The sequence below is a fragment of the Gracilinanus agilis genome, chromosome 3 (genome assembly GCF_016433145.1).
Source record: "Gracilinanus agilis isolate LMUSP501 chromosome 3, AgileGrace, whole genome shotgun sequence".
Taxonomy (NCBI): Eukaryota; Metazoa; Chordata; class Mammalia; order Didelphimorphia; family Didelphidae; genus Gracilinanus; species Gracilinanus agilis.
In genome coordinates, this window is record NC_058132.1 from 335,486,774 (window position 1) to 335,505,945 (window position 19,172).

General features: G+C 38.6%; 1 protein-coding gene across 1 annotated transcript in view; it reads right to left on the minus strand.

Moving 5' to 3' along the window:
- PAK2 (p21 (RAC1) activated kinase 2) overlaps positions 1–15,991 on the minus strand; it is a 94,334-nt gene extending 78,343 nt beyond the window's left edge. The window contains exon 1 of the mRNA XM_044670008.1: positions 15,937–15,991. The gene's annotated coding sequence lies outside the window, so the exon portion shown is untranslated. The remainder of the gene's footprint in view (positions 1–15,936) is intronic.
- Between the last annotated feature and the right edge of the window lie 3,181 nt (positions 15,992–19,172).

The following is a 19,172-nucleotide window of genomic DNA, read 5'->3' on the forward strand; positions in this document are numbered from 1 at the left end:
AATGCTCTAAGTCACTCTTGATCAGAGGAAATGCAAATTAAAACAACTCTGAGGTACCACCTCAGATTATAAGATTGGCCAATATGGCAATAGAGGAAAATGGGGATGTGGCAAAATTAGGCCACTAATACAATGTTGGTGGAGTTGTGAATTGAGCCAACCATTCTGGAGGGCAATTTGGAATTATGCCCAAATGCACACCTTTTGATCCAGTAATATTTATAGCTGCTCTCTTTGTGGTAGCAAAGAATTGAAAATTAAAGTGATGTCCCTCATTTGGGGAATGGCTTAACAAATTGTGATACATGACAGTGAATGGAATGCTATTGTGCTATAAGGAATGAAGAACAAGATGATTTCAGAAAAAGCTGGAAAGACTTACATGAACTGACAGAGTGAAATAAGCAGAAACAGGAAAACACTGTACACAGTTAACAGCAACATTGTGGAATGATCAACTGTGATAGAATTTGCTACTAACAGGAATATGATGATCCAGAACAATTCTGAGGAACTTATGAAAAAGAATGCTATCTACCTTCAGAGAAACAACTGCTGGAGTAAGAAAGCAGGTGGAAGCATATGATTTATCACTTGTTTATTTGGGTATATGTTTTAGGGTTTTGGTTTTATAAGAGTATTCACTTTCAAAAATAAATAACATGGAAACATGTTTTGCAAGATAATACATGTATAACCCAGTCCGAATTGCTTGCCAGCTCCACGAGTGGGAAAGGGAAAAGGGAGAGAGACAATTTGGATTATATAACTTCGAAAAACTCACGTGGAAATTTGCTATTAAAATAAAAACTTTGTTTTAAAAAGAGGTAATGGATCCAAAAAAAAAAATAAATAGAACTTAAAAAAAAAAAAAGTGACCCTCCTCCTCTTCAACATGACCAACCTTTCTTCCATGGGCCCTTGATCCCACTTCTTCCTCCTATTTTTCAGCAGATTGCCTCTACAATCATCCTCTCTAGCCCTAAATCTTCCCTTTTCCTGTTAGCTATAAACATGCCCAGACCTCAGCCATCCTTAAAAAAAATTAAAAAATGGAAAATAAAAAAATACCCTGTCAACCCTTCTGTTTCTTCAAAATATACCTATTTCCCCTCCCTTTCACGGTCACATTGCTATGTTGCAAGCTCAATATTGGAATATTGATGATCAAGATAAATGAATATCTAATATTTGTGTTTAAGCCTCAAAGTTTTAGAATACAGTGATCCCTCCTCGCCTACAGCAGGAGTTGCGTTACACACACACACACACACACACACACACACACACGCGCGCGCGCGCGCCCTTGCCCAAAAGGTAGTGGTGCACTGCATTTCTATTGTGTACAGTCCAGTATTCACCCACAAAATCTCACAATATAGTGAAAACTCCATGATACAGAATTAGTTTTGTTTTGTTTTTTAAAGTCCACCAGAGGGTGAAGCCACGATAAGTGAACTGCAATATAGTGAGGGACAACTATACTTAAGCTAAATAATGCAGATAAGGCATTACCATTCTCTCATTATACAATCTTAACCTTGCTTTCAAACAGAGACTCCCCTTTATCTTAAGAAAAGCCTCCACTTGGCCCTTCACTAGCTAAAAGTCCTAACTTAGAACATTACTTCCTAGAAGAAAAAAACTTTCTACCTTATTATCTCAGCTTCCTCTTCTCCTTCACTTCACAATCCTTCAAGATCTGACTTCCAACACTCTCAACTTAACTCATTCTCTCCAAGGTTACCAATGATCTCTTAAAAGAGGAACTAATGGCCTTTTCTTAATCTTTATCCTTCCTAATCCCTCGGTACCAGTGATGGCAGACCTTTTAAAGATGAGAGTGCTGGGCCCCATCCCCAACCCACCCTGCCCAGACCGAGTGTCGTCCCCACCACCCCAGGGACCACATGCTGTGCCTCGCCCTTAGCCCACACAGGGGAGGAAGAAAGCACTCCCATTGGGTTGCTGGGCAGAGGGGCAAGTGAAGTGAGAAATGTCCTCAGTGAGTGTAGAGAAGAGGAGGGGAGTGGCCCGAGAGTTCCACTCCCCTCCAGCTCTGCCACCTATGAACTGACTATAAGCTGCCCACAAACAGCCCACCTTACCTCCTGAGAGCTCCCATTGGGCTGCTGGGCAGAAGGGTGGGGGAATGTGAAAAAATGCCATCAGGCATGGTGGAGAGGGGGAGGGGAACAGTTCTACCAGGTGCCTCTGCCTTTCTAGTAACAAACTGGGGGTGGGGAGGACAGCACAGGGAGGGCATTTGCATGCCCAGAGGGGGCACTCCATGTGCCATCTTTGGTACCCATGCCATAGGTTCACCACCACTGCTCTATACTATCTGACACTGTCGACAAACCTCTTCTAGATTATCTCTTTTCTGGGTTTTCATGACACTATACTTTCTTGGTTCTCCTTCCTCTTAAGTTTCCTTTGTTGCATCATCAACCACCTCCAACATTTTATGAATTTGGTGTACTTCAAAGTCCCCATTCTAGACTCTTTCTCTATCCTTTTTAGTGATCTCATCAGGTCTCATGGTTTTAAAAATCATCACTTATCTATGCATATGGCTCCCAAATCCAAACAGGCAGCTTAGTTTCTCTCCTGCATCACTGTCTTTAATGTTTAAAGATCTATAAGACATCTCAAAATCAACATGTACAAAACAGAACTGGCCATCTTTCCCTATAAACCCAAATCCCTCCCCTTCCAAAATCCCCATTTCTCTTAAAAGCACTAACAAACTATTCACACAAGTTGACAATCATAGTGTCATCCTTAACTTTTCACTTTCATTCACTATATATATCCAATCAGTATCTAATCTTTAGTCTTTTCTACCTCTACAATTCATCACATAGCCAAACCCCTGACTCTACTGACAGAGCCTCACTCTCTGGATTTCATCACCTCAGACTTGGACTATTGCAATAGTCTCCTAAATAGCTCAACTCTCACCATTTCAGATCATCCCTCAGCTGTCAAAGTGATTTTTCTCAGACATATCTCACGCATACTCAAACTGCAGTGGCTCCCTAACTCTTCAAGGATAAAATACAAACTCTACATGTGTGACACTTAAAGCCCTTCACAACTTGGACCTAAGCTAGCTTTTGCAGCCTCATTACACATGGCTCCCCTCTACACACATACATGATGGGCCAACCAAACAGATCTTTTTACTGCTCATCATACAGGACACTCCATCTGATATTTCTGTGCCATAGCATTAGCCATTCCCCATTCTCAGAACACACTCTCCTCACCTTTGCCTCTTAGATTCTCTAGTTTCCTTCAAGGCTCAGCTCAAGTTACTGTCTACAGGAAGTCTTCCCTAATCTCTCTAGAGCTAATGCTTTCCCTGGAGCTAAGACTTAAGTTCAAATCAAGGCTCAATACTTACAGTGTTATCAAGTCATTTAACTTCTGTCTCCCTCAGTTTCCTCAACTATAAAATGAGGATATTATTTGTAAGGTGCTCAGCAAACTGCCTGGCACAATATTAGGTGCTTAAAAATGCTTGTTTCCTTCTCATATATTTTATGTATACATATGTAATATATATATATACACACACACACACACACACACACACACACACACACACACACACACACATATATATATCCCCTGGATACTCTGTAATCTCCTTGGGGGGTAGGGACTGTTTCACATTTGTCACCATATCCCTACTGCCTTGAACTGTGACCAAAATTTAGCAGGCACTGAATTAATTCATTTGGCTCCACTGTACTCCTAGACTCTAACTTTAATTTCTTCTCTACTAATTCCTTTTCTCTTTTATATAAATGGTTATTAGGTTCTGGGTTCCTTCTTTTGAAAAAAGCCCAAGGGCAAATCAGGAGAAAGTTATCTCCACAGGATCTCTTCTTGTTCAAGGACTAACTGAAGTACCTCAACACAATTAGTTTTGTATAACTTCACTAACAGCCATTTTTTATCTGGATCATAATCTGACTTTGCATTGTTATTTTCCACCAAAAATAGAAATTGTGAGAAAAAAAAGCATAGGCAACAAGTTATTAAAAGGTGTCTCAGGTTTCTGGAGATCTGCTTTTTAATCTTCATTTTGATCAGTTTCTATTTTCTCCAAAAGGAGATCTATAAACCATTAATCTGCTAGCAGGAAAAGTTTATAAAACAAAAGCTTTAAATGTAAACTGTCAGGTGCATGTAGGTGGCTCAAGAGAGGCCAAGAGAGAGAACATCCTGGGTTCAAATCTGGCCTCAAACACTTCCAAGCTTTGTAACTCAGAGCAAGTCACTTATCCACAACTGTCTTACTGCTCTTCTGCCTTGGAACCAATACATAGTTTTGATTCTAAGACAAAAGGTAATGATTTTTTTTAAGTCCTCAAAAGGAAATTTTCCAGAATGTAGACCACTTGAAATTATTCCACTGTTTTCAAGCTTGTATACACATATATAGCACGTGTATATATGCACCTACAGATACATATATATGTATATACAAATTCTGATTCCTACCTCCCTCCAAGTGATTACTCTGTTTTCACCAAGCCTATGTTCTTTCCAAACATAAGATAAAAATTTGGGGGAACAAAAATGAATAACACTACTGTCAATTCCATGTATTTTGCTCATGGGCAGATTGGGCAAGGAGAGGAGTGGGGGGGGGTGTCCAAATGTGACAGCTGAGAAGAGCCACATTCATACTTTGTTTAATTAACATAATTAGACATGCAAATATAAAATTATTAGGTATACAGATAAGTTACCAATTCGTGCGAGAAAACCAAAAAATGTGTAGGAAAGATAAATCTAGCTAAAATTAATACTCATGGAAGAAAAGTAGTGAAATGGCCCAAAAAGGAAAAAGGGAAATGTTTACCAAAAAAAGGAATTTAGAAAGAAAGACAAATTGTGTCTACTTCAGTTATATCAACCACCACTAAAAATTACTATGAATTTCTAACTGAAGATATCAGAATCAGTTTCAAAAGCTGAAAATCTCAGTTTCTGGTAATTCAGGTCAGTCATCCCATTCCAATACAGTCCCAGCCCAGCCCAATTTCTTTCCATTTAGTTTTTGTTCCTATCCAATTGGGAAGAAGAGCAAGAAAATGTAACCTTTTCCCCTCTTCATTAACAGAATGATAAGCATATTTGCAGAATTTCTCTAATCCTTAACCAATCCCTTGGCAAGTGTCAAAAATCTGCCTTATTGAACTCAAATTATCAATATCTATAATAAAGTAAAAAAAGCTAGCTCAAATGAAAACTGCGATTTAATTAGCCAAATTGAGTTAAACAACACAATGTCCTTTAAATACAGTCAAACTAAGAAGTTCCTATTAAAAAGGTTATTAAACTCTCATAGTTGAAGTTTTCACTTTCTAAACACCATAGTAGGCAGAATGCTAGGCTGTTTGAAGGCTGGATCCAAACTTCCCTGTCTAAATAAGACCTAAGCTCATCATTTCAGATATCAAAACACTCTAAAAAAATGTTTTTTCACCTCACAAATACACCCCCCTCACCAGTAGGGCCCATTCTAGTAACAAAGCTTAAACAAACCAATGACACATTGGCCTTCTCTGGGCAATGAAGACTTCATTTGGCACCTCTCCACCAAGAGGAGGAAGGTCAGAGGTTCAGAGATTCAGAGTTGGAAAAGGGTAGAAGTCAGATATCTACTCCAAAATGTCCATAACCTTTGACTCATGAACTCCATTACTAGGTTTTTATGCCCCTAAGGAGGTCATTGACAAGAAAAATGTCTCCATATACACCAAAATATTTATATTAGCACTTTTTATGAAAGCAAAGAATTGTAAACAAAGCAGATGCCCACTGATTAAGAAAAGGCTAAACAAACTGTGGCACAAGAATTAACATATCTGTGCTATTAAAAAAATAACAAGTTGTGGTACATTGTTGTGATGGACTCTATTATTACCGCAATTTTAAAATATAAATGTGAAAATAAAGAAAAATGGAATTGCACAAAAAGCAGAATTTAAGCAAAATACACACTGACTATATATAAACAAGCTGTGTGTGTGTGTATATGTATATATATATGCAAATGATACAATATAGTGAAAAGCATGCTGGTTTTGAAGTCTGAGTTGAAACAATTCTATTTAACTCTAATCACTGCCCCTACATTGCTTTTCTGCAGCAGCTCTAATTGCATGGTTTTATTGGATTGCTTAGACTTTCCTTATGTTTTTATATACATCCTGTAATCACAGCACCATAGTATCAAAGATTTAGAGCTAAAAAGGATCTTTGAGGTTATCAAGTACAACCCTCTCTTTTACAGATGAGTAAACTAAGGCCCAAAGAAATTAAGAGGCTTGCCCAGTATCAAAGCACTAGAAAGTACTTGAGGTAGAAGACCCAGGTCTTCTTGACCAAAGGCCAAGCACTTCATCCATTCTACCACACCACCTCAGCTCACATAAAAAAATGTTTAAAGAGGGATTGTCTCCAGTTAGTGGGCAGTGCCAGTAAAAGATACAAAGAAGAAATTTGGTAATAATATGATTGAGAAACCAAGAGAGGGCAGAATTTCAGGAAGCAGCAGATAAAACAACAGCATAAAAAGTTTGCAGAGAAGATGAGTACTTAGAAAAGACAGGTTTTTCCTAGAATAATACAAAGTATAAGTTGAGAAAGCAGTTCCAATAGAGTAAAAGGAATAGAAACAAGATCACAGAGGACTATAAAAGGGCACAGGGAAAAGAAGAAGTGGCAATATTAGCAGAAGACAACATAGTCTATGTGTCTATAGAAGTTCAATTCAAGAAGTATTTATATACACATGACCCCCATTAAATGTAAACTGAAAGGAGGAACTATCATTGCTTTTTCTTTTTATCCCCAGTGCTCAGAAACTTTTATGTGCTCAATCAATAAATGATTACAAGGTACCAGCTTGCATGATGGAAAGAGAAAGATAAAATGAGATGGTCCCAACTCTTAACGGGTTTATATTCTAATTAGTATTTGGGGGCACCTAATTAGTATTGGACTCCATGGATATGGGCTAAAGCTGGAGTCAGGAAGACCTGAGTTCAAATCCAGCCTTATATACTTACTAACTGTATGACCCTGGGCCAAATCACCTAACCACTGTTGACCTCAATTTCCTCATCTAAAAAAGAGATAACAATAGCACCTACCTCCCCGAATGGTTATGGGAATAAAATGAGATGACATTTGTAAAACAAACCTGAAATCATTGCGTAAAAGCTAAGCTATTGCTAGTACTACTGATATTTCCAAAAAGTGGTGGCACATGGGCCAAACAGTCTTTTGTTTAGGATAAGGGAGAACTATCCACTCTGGAAAACAAGGAAGCATTAAAGCTCTCATTAATTGTTTTATTTAGTCACAATTCCAAAACTTTACTAGTTTTAAACTCAAGTATTAAACATTCATTTACCTTAATCCTTAACTCTGGTGAACCAATAGTGGAACCTGCATCCTTACCAATCTCAAAAATACTCAGGAATGAAGAACAAACTACAAAGAGGACAGTTCTTCATTACCATTATCCCTAATACATTCACTGTGAAAAGAGCTAAAACATGTAGAACTGCCCTTTTAGGTAAAAATGGAAGAAAAAAACTGCCATTTTTTTTTAGCAACAATACCATCAGGGATTTGATATATTTTAAACATCTTAACCCTTGTCCCCCCACTGGCAATAAGCCTGCCAATGTTTACTGACAATTAGATGTACTAAAAAAGAGGCCATGGATTATAGGACCTAGGGTTGGAAGGGAGATAAGAGATTATTTATAAGCAGTATTTCTCTCTCACTCATATATATATATATATATATATACATATATACATATATATATTCATATATATAAACACACACAGAGAAACTGAGGCCCAAGGAAAGGGAAGTGGCTTGTGTAAGGCAAAACAGTAACAGCACTAGAATAGCAAGTCTACTCTTCTGACTCCAAATACTGTTTTCTCTACTCTATAGCATCAATCACAGAATTTTAGAACTACAGAGGGACCTACAAGATCATCCTCCCCATTTTTTATGTGATGTTAAATGGCTTGTAGTGGTAGAGAAGTTTATTTAAACTGAAGTCACATTTTCTACTACATCTCTTCTTTCTAGTCTAGGACATAATTCCTGCTCCCAAGTTGTAGACAATCCAAGCTTTCTTACAAGCATCTCATGAAGCAGGTAGTACAAGTACCAATATTCTCATTTTAAAAATAAGTTAACTGATGGTGATGGAATACTATTGTGCTAAAAGGAATAATGAAATGGAGGAATTCCATGTGATCTAGAACAACCTTCAGGAACTGATGCAGTGAAAGGAGGAGAATCAGGAGAACATTATACACAGAGACTGATATACTGTGGCACAATCGAATGTAATGGACTTCTCTACCACCAGCAATGCAATTCTGAGGGACTTATGAGAAAAAAACGCTACCCACATCCAGAGAAAGAACTGTAGGAGTAGAAACACAGAAGAAAAACATTTCCTTGATCACACAGTTTGATGGGAATATGATTGGAGATGTAGACTCTAAATGATCACTCTACTGCAAATATTAATAATATTGAAATAGGTCTTGATCGACAATGCATGTGAAACCCAGTTGAATTGCTCATTGACTATAGGGTGGAGGAAGGAGATAAAGAAGTATGAATCTCATAACCAGGGAAAAATATTCTAAATCAATTAAAGAAAGAAATTTTTTAAAAATATATAAGTTAACTGAAAGGGCAGGTAGGTGGCTCAATGAATTAGAGGCCAGAGATCCTGGGTTCAAATCTGACCTCAGACACTTGCTAGCTGTGTAACCCTGGGCAAGTCACTTAACCCCCATTACCTAGCCCTTATTGCTCTTCTGCCTTGGAACTAATACACACATAGTATTGATTCTAAGTTGGAAGGCAAAGGTTGTTTGTTTTGTTTTGTTTTATAATTAAAATAAAATAAGTTAACCAAAATAGGAATTAATTTGCTTAAGGTCACACAATATCCTAGGACTCCAAAGCCTACAGCTTTCCTCAATATGCCTCAATTTCCTCTTCTTCTCAAGGCTGGGGTGGCATTTCAGTAAATGAAACCAATATGAAGCAGTATAACTTGAATGGACAATAAAGAGGCCACGCTAACTAGAATGGATTAGGTAGGATTGAAAGCTAAGACTGAATAAGTAAAGCAAGCCTTCAATCATAGTGGACCTTGTCAGCCACAAAGAAATTCAGATTTGATGTGAAAAGCAAGAATTACTAAATGGTTTGTTGTTGTTTTAGTATTTTGAGAGGGTGAGTAAACCACAAAATAATGGATTTGAGAAGACATAAGGAAGAGACTAATATGAGAATGGTTTAGAAAGGAAGTCCAGGGGTGGCTAATATTGAGAGCCAGGCCTAAAGAAAAGGTCCTGGGTACAAATCTGGCCTCAGATATTTCCTAAATGTATGACCCTGGGCAAGTCACTTAACCCAAATTGTCCAGGCCTTACTGCTCTTCTGCCTTGGAACCAATAAAGTATTGATTCTAAAAAGATATGGGTTTATGGGCATCTGGGTAGCTCAGTGGAGTGAGAGTCAGGCCTAGAGACAGGAGGTCCTAGGTTCAAACCCGGCCTCAGCCACTTCCCAGCTGTGTGACCCTGGGCAAGTCACTTGACCCCCATTGCCCACCCTTACCAATCTTCCACCTATGAGACAATACACCGAAGTACAAGGGTTAAAAAAAAAAAACCTAAAAAGATATAGGTTTAATTTTCTTAAAAATAAAATTTAAAAAAGGTGAAAATTCTATAACCACTGATCACAGTGCAAATCAAGAATCCCCCCCCCACCAAAATGTCTTACAGTATAACATTAGGATGAAATTTTACTTCTCCTAATTACAAAGTCTCCATATTTAATCAAATAACTTAATAAAAAATGCATCTCTAAGTCATCTAGGAATGTAATGGCCTAGTGCAGTGATGGCAACCCCCCCCCCCTGGCAAAGTGCTATGCCATCCCCCCAAGAGACCTCCTGTGCCTCCCCCTTTACCTCATACAGGGGAGGGAGGAAGTACTCCCACTGGGCTGCTGGGCAGAGGTGGGAGTGAAATGAGGAATGCCCTCATCAAGTGTAAAGAGGGGGAGGGGAACGGCCCAAAGTGCTCTGCTCCCCTCCAGCTCTGCCACCTGTGAGTCACCCACCTTACCCCCTTTGCACTCCCATTGGTTGCTGGGCAGAGGGGCAGGGGAGGGGAGCAGCTCCATCTAAGTCCCTCTGCCTTTCTAGTAATTAACTGGGAGGGGAAAAAGAGGGGGACTTTGAGTGCCCACAGAGAGGCTCTGCAGTACCTTCTCTGGCACCTGTGCCATAGGTTCACCATCACTTGCCTAGTGAACAAATGAAAGAAAAAGCAATGATTAAATACTTATTATGGGAGAAGAGAAGGGAAAAGAAGGGAATGATCATTTAGTAAGTACCTACAATGTGCTAAGTGTTTTGCAAATATTATCTCTTGATCCTCACACCAATCCAGATAAGGAGGTATTTCAATCTACATTTTTTAAAACCCTTAAGTGATTTTCCCAGGGCTATAACTTTAAGAAGAATCTAAAGTCGAACTTGAACTCAAGGTCTTTCTGACTCTAAGACCAGCACTCTATCCACCATGCCATCTAGCTACAAAGCACTATGCTTAATAAAACAATCCATTCTAAAGGAGCTCAACATTCCAATGGAGGAGATAACATACAGTATGTTTCAAATGCAAGTCAGATAGAAAGATCTGATGGTTCTAAGGATATAGCAGCAAAGCAAAAGGTAATAATGTATCTGCCAATTCCATTCATAAAATCATATCCATTTCTAAACATTTAACAGTGCCAAAGACTTTGGTAGTGATAATTTTCTTTTCCTGGACTTCAGCAGCTGAAGAGATGTGTGATGGAGGAGCCACAAACAAAGCTACCTGGTCCTATCTCCACTGGGATTGCTTCCCTGGATGATGGCTTCAGAAGCTGGACTGGAAGTAAGATCTATTATCTAGGGGGTGCTAATCTCCCAGGACTCTGGGGCTTGTCCTCCCTTAAATGGTAGTTTAATCAAAGAAAGTGGAACCCTTTATTCACAGTGATAATTCCATTAAATGAAGGCTTTAGGGCCCAAACTATCTCCATCAGGGTCTCAGTAAAAGTATTAGTTAAAGTGTTGGGAATAGTTTGACTTGCCTGGCACATGCTGCCTCCTGTCTCTCCTTCAGGGTGCCCTGCTGCTTCAGCTAGATTGTGTACCTTGTAGGGAAGGTAAATGTTAGTCAACAGCTGGTGGAATGGCTGGCCCTTTCTCCCATGATGGCTGCAGGAAATGCATTATTAGCAGGTTCAGACTTCTGGGCTATCTCTATAAAATAGGCTTTCTATCTCCTCTCAGGGTATCTTGCTGCTTCAGCTAGTAGAAATCTAGACTAAAAGCAGAACCTTTCAACCTTTCAATGAGAGACCTTGGGACCAAAGAAAAGTCAAAAGAAGACTGAAAATAATTTTCTAATTCAGATAAGACTACTTGGAACTCAAGACCCAATTTTTTGTTTTGGTGTTTTATTTTACATCTGAAAATTTTACATGAGATTTGGGAACAATTTCCCATCACAAACCATGTCATGTTTCTAAAATAGTTCAATAGTTTAAAGTACTATAGATGTTTTCAAAATGCTGAAGAGCAAGCAAAACATACTCATCTGGTAATGAAGCATTTGACTGGATTTTGCTCTTCAGTGCCTCACTCCTGTGTAACAAGGTGGCTTTTTATTTGCAAACATATAGATCCTAGATAAACTCATAATAAAAGACTATATAAACTGGAAAAATATTTTTTAAATCCATTTTGATATGCTCTACCCAAAATAAATGTGCAACTTCAATAAAATCTTTCCTTTTCTTAAAAGCATGAAAAACTTATAGAGTAAAAGAGCATTAAATTGGGGGAAGAGGAGTCAGGAAGAAAGAAGAAAAATGATTAACTGAAAAAAGTTATAGGTTTCTTAAAAGTTTAACAAACAGAAAGGGTCTAAAAATTTAGCAGATATGGTACCATTTCTTTCTGCATGAATGGTGTATTTTTATTTCAGAGATCATATTTACATCTCTTTTTAATTTTTCTTTTTTTTCTGGAGGGGGGAGGCTGGGTTTCCCAATGCCACCCAGAATGGAAAGTACACTTAACCTTCACTGGCTAAATCCTACTATTAATCAACATTGGAGTCTTCTGACTTGCTCCATGTCCAGGAAGCTTATCATGTAGGTACCACACTTCGTGAGGACACATTAACATCTTTAGCCCAGCTACAACTCAGAATTCTAAGCTCAAGTGATCCACTAACTTCAGCCTCTCCAGTAAGAGGGATTATAGGAATGTAACAACACCCCCATCTTAATACATCTCCAACATCACAGGAGTTTTCCATTTTCACTCTAACCTCTAAAATTACCTCCCAAAATTTTTGTCCATGTTTTATATCTGTTGTAAAAAGCTTGTTATTTCTAAAATTACCTCCCAAAATTTTTGTCCATGTTTTATATCTGTTGTAAAAAGCTTGTTATTTCTAAAATATATTCAAGGAATTCGTTTTGTAACTCCAATGCTTTCAGAAAGCATTTTGCACTTAATTAAGGGTGTATTGTGGCTGTTATGGAAACAATTAAACATGAAATGAGGGTTTGTACTAGATTATATCTGTCCCTTCAGCTCTAAAACAGCTTTGGTTTTTTTGTCTTTTGAGTTGTGGATTTGGGGGTTAGGGGGAGGGAAAATTGCTTAGAAAAGAGCAAGTAAATCAGCATCTAAATTCCCTTCTGACTAGAAAGAGACAATCAATCAAAGCCAGGAAAAACTTTGATGGCACTGTAATTCTAACTACATAGCACTTAACAAATATCTGCTAAACTGAATTCCCAATATTTCCAAGTATAAGGAGCTTTTTTTAACGTCAAAAATTTCAAAGATGCTTGCATTTTAACATTTATGCTTTGCCATCCATTGAGAAAATTCATGACAAAAACAGATACTAAAAATTCAAATGATTTTGTATTTTATTAATCATAAAAGAAAGTCTTATTTTAATTCTAAAAAGCAAAAAAAAATCAGACAAAAACAACGCAACAAAGTAATATAAAACTCTCACAAGATCCATTAATCACACTTCATTTTTTATAGAAAATAAAGATTCAAAATGCTTGAAGAACATAAAAAATCATAGACTCACTCTGACCGAAGGGATAAGAAATACCTCCCTATGACCCTTTCTTTTTTAGCTGTAGCCCATGGTGGATGACTACTACAAGGACACAATAGTACTGGTGTAGAACTAAGACAACTGAATATAATCTATCTTTTTTATTAGCTTTGAAATGATCAAATGTCCATCAAAAAAAGATCAAAGGATTTGAGGGAAGCTGCTGAAAGAGTAGAAAAAGCTAATTTCTGAAGTCAAATGGATCATGATACTAACAAGAGACTTGTATGAATCCCAAGACTTTGTGACCTAAGATAAAATGAGGAGGAACAGAAAAGAAGCATTTTACTTAAAATCGTTAAGTAAATGCCTTAAACATTTTACTTAAAACTAGAATTAATTAGCAAATAACAGTTGAGAAAATGTATCAAATTGAATCTAGGTTCTAATATTTGTATTTTGTCATGAACTAAAAACAAAATTAAGAGTATACTTACAGAATGCTTTGTTTAAAAACATTTTTTAAAGTATTTAACGGAAAAGCATATTACTATTAACCAAGACAATGAGGTACCTTGGCTACTCTAGTCATGACCATGCACCTGATGGCAGCTTCTGCTAACTACAGGCAAAGTACCTATAAGGAAATGGCCTCTATGATCATGCAAACATTATATCCAGAAAAATAAATAACTTCAAAATAACAGCAATATCACTTAATGGTAGATTGTCTGGTCAGAGAATCCTAGGTCTCAAACAGAAAGGAATAATAACTAGAAGCAAGAAGATCGCATTCCCCAATGGAAAAATCACCACCAATCTTTTAAGTCAAAAAGTTAGGGATAGAATACTGATTGTGCTTTTTATTAGCTTAATAACCTTATGCAAGTCACCACACACCTTTCTGGGCCTTTATTTCCTCATCAGCCACTGGTATAGATGACCTCTGAGGTCATTCCCAATTGGCTCTCATAGTCAATAATTCTGGGTTTGTGCTTTTCTGAATAAGAACTAGGGAATGCATGTGCAACTGTTAACAAAAAATAGTTTTAAACAACTCTTAAGAACTCCAACATATACCCTGAAATTACTAGAAATACCACTATCAAATATTTAGTTCTTACCTAAGTACAAATTACTGCATTGTCTCTAATGCCACAAAAAGATGAAGTTAAGATCTTCGCATTTTCATTGCTGCTCACTAGCCAATCCTGATCCACACAGACTATAAAGGCTTCAATGCCATTAAAAAAAAAATTATGCTTGGAAAAAGGTTACTATTTGTGAATCTTCAGCAGGAACTGAGAACAACACATACCTGAATTTGAATCACCTCCTGAGAGGCTAAAAATTATCATCAGTAGTCCTACGTTTTCTTTATTAAGCAGCTGTCATCTTAAACATTGCCTTAACAAAAATGTTCTTTGGTAGATGCTTTTACTTGCCAATCAATAGTGCCAAAAACACAATTTAAAAAACCAAGGATAAAAGAGTTACCTTTAACATATGTTCTTATATGAGACTTTATAAAGTCTTCCTTTTTTCTCAAAAGTCTTTGACAAAAGCTACAGAACCTCTGGCAAAGCTAGACAAGTTTTTACTTGCCTCCAAAATTACTATGCACTGAGTTCATCTAACAAAAGAGATCTTCATCTACCTTATTTTAAATTATTCTCATTTTTCTGGACAACCCTACAAATTCTCTAGCACGAATTCTTGTAGATTTCAATATCCTGCCTACTTATAAGAGCGGAAAAGTCTAACAGCAGGGGAAAAAATGTGACGCGTATAGCCTTGATCCAAAACCCAGCTTGTGGGTCTAATTTTAGGTCTAATCATTCCGACTGTGTCCTTTTGCAAAGTAGGTAAAATACGTATAGATTATTGGATGAGTCACTACGTAGTGGGTAAAACAAATCTCGTATAGCAAAAAGAGCTTATTTCCCCCTCCCCCAAAAAAGGACAACCACAAACTATAAGCTAACCAGGAAACCATAGTACTTTCCAGACATCAACAATCGGGTCAAACCTATATCTAAAAACATTTACACTTCCTAAAGTATTTAATCTGGAAGGTGAACCCTCTCTCTCCCCTACCAACTTTTTTTTTTAAGTTGCTGAAAGAGTTCATCATCAGTAGCTTCAAGTTAATATAAGATTATTAAAAAAGTCAAAAACTTGTCTCTCTGGTTAGGTACAATCAGATATGGGGGGGGGGGGGGGGGAGTAGGGAAGGTGTTCCCTCGGATTTATAGACCAGGAGTTTTTCGTTCCTGCGGTTTGTAGGAAGGAAGATAGCAGATTGGGATTAAGGGCTAGGCAAGAATTCAAGGGAGTCACGTCCAGAGCCCTCAGAATGAGGACAGAAAGGATCTCTGAGCTCCGTCCGTAAAGAGGAAAAGTGACCGGACCAGAGCTGGACCACGAGGAAAAGAAAAAGGCGTGGGGCGGGGGGAGGGAACAGAGTCTTGGGGCAATTCAGGAGCAAGAGTAGGGCCAGACAGAGGTAAGACCACCCTTTACCACCCCCTCCCTCCCCCCACCCCACCCCCGTCGGCTCTCCCCCCTCCTTCCCCTGCGGGGTAATGAAGGGGAAGAAACCAGTCCCGGGGGAGCAAACAATAAGCAGCCACCGCCCAGGTACACAGGTGGCGGCAGCGGTTCCCGGTGGGAGGGGAGGGGAGGTGGCCCGGCCTCACTTACCCGCCGCCTCGGAGCGATCGCGTCCCCGCCCCTACGAGGCGCCTGGGTCAGCGTCTCCCTCCTCCGACAGTCGGGACGCAAGCCCCGCGCTCCCCGGCTGGCTGGCTCCGGAGCCTCCCCCGGCGGGCGCGGCCAAGGAGGGAAGGGCACGAGGGGGGGCTGGGAACCGGCCTGGGCAACTCGAGCCCCCTCCCACGGGGCGCTACTGCGGCCGCTCTCGCTACTAGGCCGTGCGGCCGCCCCAAGCGCCCCAGCGCAGGGAGGGTAGGGGAGGCAGCCTTCGGCAATGGCGACCGCCGGGGCCTGAGGGGAAGCGGAACAACCGCCGCCGCTGCCGCCGCCGCTGCGCGTGGCCACAACCCTAGACGAGGGAGGGGGGGATGAGGGGAGCAGAAAGGAGGCGGCGTCAACAGGAGCAGCGCCCCGCAGGCTGCGCCAGGCGGGCGCCGTAGTCTCTCCGGGGCCAACCTAACTCCTCAAACACAATTGGCCGCCGTCCGCCGAGAGTAGAAAAGAGGCTTTCGGGACTTGTAGTTAGTGGGCGGCGGCGGCTTGAATCCGGAGAGACGCTGCTGTCTTTCATCCAGTCCAGTTCCGTCCCTTGTCTACATCAATTCTGCTCATTCGGGATAATTCGCCAGGCAATTAGGGTATACACATATCCTATGCACACTGAGATGCTATTTTATTATACATGGAAATGGTTACCATTTATATTCTGAGAGTCCTTTCAAGGTATGTGCCAATTCCTGAAACTATTTAGGTGTTTTACCTGAAAATCTGGTCTCCAAAAACAGTGCTTTTCCATGAAGCACTTAACAAATACTTCTTTAATTCATTAAAAATGAATCATTCCACCTTTTTGAATTGATTCGAGGTAGAGTGAGCAGAACTAGAACATTACACAATTAAAAGCAACATTGTAACAATGATCAGTTGTGAAAGACAGCTATTCTGATGAAGATAATAATCCAAGACAACTCCAAAGACATAATGAAAAATATTATCCACCCCTAGAGAGAGAACTGATGAAATGTGAGTGTATATTCAAGCATAATTTTTTTACCTTATTTTTCTTGCTTTGTGACATGTTTTCTTTTGCAGCATGGCTAATATGGAATTATGTTTTGCATGACTTCACATTCATAATCCACATATTGCTTAACTTCTCAAGGAATGGAAGAAATGTGGGAAGGAGGGGAAGAATTTAGAACATGATTTTTTTATCTTAATTTTTTTACATATATACAATTGGGAAATACTTAATGAAATACATATACATGTTTTTTTAAGTCATTCCAGAAACAAGACCTCACTTTCCCCATGATCTATATAATCACTATTGTACTGCATATTAATACCAAAAAAGAGTCTAAGTTCTTCAAAAACAAACTTCACCTACTTCAAAATTTGAATCCACCTCTCAACTCCTTTTCACACAGAAACCAAGTATAATGAGCACTTAATTGTTTAAGATCCTGGGCCTCACACCATTCCATATGTTGTCTGGAGCAGTGAAATGAAAGGAGCAGAGGAATAATAAATTAAGATGTAGTGAACTAGGCTGGTGGTATACTTAGATACTCTTCAGAGACAAACAGAATGTAAAGACAGATTTGTGGCATCTAGTTATATAGAAGTAACATGGTTTGGTAGAAATACTAAAACTAAGAGCAGAAATTGTTCTAGTCTTGTCTTGAATACTGTGTGACCTTATGCAAGTCACTTATCTTGTCTACTTCAATTTCCTTATCTGTCCAATAAGAGAATGGAAATAGATATATCAATAAGAATCCACCCAACTGATAACATTCTGTGATTATCCAACAAACTTAGCAGTGTGACCTCAGACAAGTCACTTTCCCTCTTACTACACCTTCCACATCTATAAACTGAGATATAACTAGATAGGGAGTCTCTTAAGTCTCTTACAGCTCAATGAGTTCCATGATTTTCTTTATAAAATTATTCCAAAAGGAAGGTGGGTAGCTCAGTAGACAGAGTGCCAGGCCTAGAATCAGAAGGATCTGGGTTCAACTGTAACTTCAGATAATTCCTAGCTGTGTCTTCCCAAGTCCCAGTCCAGTATCCTATCTACTATGTCAAGCTGTCTTCACCATAAATGAGATAGAAAGTGCACACTGCTGGACTGTCCTAGTTGACATACCCTTCCTGTGGTACTTTCCTACATAAGCTAATTCAGGAAGGTAAGATGTAGACTACGCAGCTGTATGACCCAGGGCAAGTCACTTAACCTGGATCGCCTAGCCTTTACCACTCTTCTGCCTTGGAATGGATACTTGTATCCATCCTAAACCAGAAGGTATAAGTAAAAAAAAAAGTATATATATATATATATATATATATTTATTTATTTATTTATTTATTCCAGGAGACACACATAAGCAGGCACTTTAAAAAACCACAAAATACTTTTGCAACTTTGTGGTTTGATGACTGCTTAACAGCTAAACCTATCCCTCTAATGATAAATCTCTTTCCAAAAATCAAAGGTACCCATAAAAATAAATTTTAAAAAACTTTAATATTTCCTTTTTAATTGACATCAGACCAAAGATAGAAATCCCCTCTTTTCTCTTGTGAGAAAAAATGAATAAATTCTTCCAGAATTAATAGTATTTAAAAATAATGTGAGAAAGGGAGGAAAAAAGATTCTTTTAGCCAAGTGAGCAGAGCACAGAGAGCCAAAGATCCACACCTGTAGCACTTTACCAAAAGCACAAGCTCCAAAAAAAAAAAAGCCCCACAGTGTGGGTCTCAGCTAAATTTATCTCCCAAGCCCCTATACGTAAATGAGCTTCCTGGAATATACTTATGTCAAACTGTTTTACATTGATATCCTCTTAGCAAGGCACCAAAAAAATCTTATATGTTACTGAGATACATAAACTACTGGAGGCAGTCTCTATTCTAGACATAAGAAACAATGAGACAAAGGAAAAGACATTGAGAAGGAAGAGAGGAAGATGAATACAAGAGAGAGGGAGTAGTCCACATATCCTACCTTCAATTGGTATAAAATGTGTCAACCCATATAAAATCTTTCTTTCCAAAAATGTTTATATATATAAAGAGTAAATGAAAAATTGATGTGTGTGGTATATACATGACTATGAATACACTATACAAACATATAACATTGCATTTTACTCTACCAAAAACATACTGATTGAAAAACCTGGGAAAGCTTATATGAACTGATGCAAAGTGAAATG